The following is a 1,672-nucleotide window of genomic DNA, read 5'->3' on the forward strand; positions in this document are numbered from 1 at the left end:
GTCTTATGTTGTGTGTGAATGCTACGTCAGGACTTCCACATGGGCTTGAGTTCCTTATGACAGCCTCCCAGGTCAAAGTTACTCTCTAAGTAGCCTCTATCCCTATTTTATTTCTAAAATTGCTGTTCATGATGATAAGTTATCTTCTTGAGATAATTTTTTATTTCTGACCTGTATTTTCCAAGGATTCCCTATATTTCTGACATTACTTCTATTTGAAAAACTCCTACACTCCAACTACACTCGTGACCAACATGACAATCCTTCTCTGTTTACTTCACTTTTTCTAATCTCTAAAAGAGAGGTTAGATTAACTTTTGCTACTTAGAGGTAATCTTTCTCATAATTCATTACCTGTAAACAACACTTCATTTTTCTCCCCTTTACACCAGCTTATCATTTCACCAACTCTAACAAACACTAACCTTTCATATTACTTCATACTGATAGGAGGTACAAGATCAAAATTCAGTTATTTTTCTTTCAACTAAGGGCCTCATTTCATACATTATTTAATAGTAGTTGAGGTATGCTTATCAAGTACTTGGTGGGCTTAAACACTCGACATGTATGCTGACTTGAAATGAAGAACAAGACACAGCTCCTCATTCATGGTAACTCCCTTTCTTTTTACATAAACTCCTGAGGCTAATGCTACTTAATCACATAACCATCACTACAATTTCTACGTTGTTGATGGTTCCATCCGGTTGATTCCACCTCCTAATGACTCCACGTGACAGAGTAGAACTGCACCATAGCCTTTTCTAGGCTCTAATCGTTATGGGAGGTACTCTGACAACATAGCAGGTAAGCACCCAGCAGCTAATCTAAAGGGCAGTGGTCGGAATGTCCCAGGTGCTCAGTGGGAGAAAGACAAACAAATCATTTTGCTTTCCTCAACATGACAGCCTTGGAAACCCTTTCTCCTATGCCTAAAACACAGGTTCCCTACCACCACTTTTTCAGGAAACAAAAAAACTAAAAACACCAAAACATTCCAATGCTCCCTGGGAATGAAAAACTTTTACACTACGTATAGCCTAAAATCCAGAGGTATATCTGCTCTTGCAGCCCCCTGGAGCATTCCAACACCTCCCAGTGGGTAGTACCACCCACTTTGAGAAGCACTGCCGTAAAAAGGTCCCCTTGAATTAGAATCCACGGTGGGCAGGAGGTGTGCTTTCACCTGTGGGAGGCTTAATGCCAGATCCTTTTTCCCTCGGCAAGGTTCAAATCCACAATCTTTTTGGAGGCAGCTGAATGCAAAATCACTACTCCACCAGAAATGGCCAATTTCATTTCCAGAATTGCACTCTTTTCAGTCATCCCTGAAGTTACAGTTACCTTCCTTTCTTATGACCACTTCAAAACCAGGGGGAAATGGCAATTCACAACTATCACAACTAATGGATCTCAACTGAGGGTTAGAATAGGAACCAGGTGTGGAATCTGAAAACCATTTGGGTCCAAATTCAGACTTAGCGAATGACTCTGAGGGGGAGGGAAGCTCCTGAGTGGTTACTAAAAGAGCTCGGATGGTTATTCTAATGCTTGTCTCTGATTTAGAAACATCTTAAAATAATTCCTTTGCCAGTGGTACCAATTGGATAAATCGACTCTTTTTGTCTTCATTATTAAGAAAATGAAAATCCTTTTAGGAACTGTCTCC

General features: G+C 40.3%; 1 protein-coding gene across 2 annotated transcripts in view; it reads right to left on the reverse strand.

Annotated features, from left to right (window-relative positions):
- LRRCC1 (leucine rich repeat and coiled-coil centrosomal protein 1) overlaps window positions 1–1,672 on the reverse strand; it is a 41,613-nt gene that overhangs the window by 1,130 nt on the left and 38,811 nt on the right. The window lies entirely within an intron of this gene.

The sequence above is a fragment of the Echinops telfairi genome, unplaced genomic scaffold (assembly GCF_000313985.2).
Source record: "Echinops telfairi isolate 266 unplaced genomic scaffold, ASM31398v2 ScPeMD7_1;HRSCAF=3_0, whole genome shotgun sequence".
NCBI lineage: Eukaryota > Metazoa > Chordata > Mammalia > Afrosoricida > Tenrecidae > Echinops > Echinops telfairi.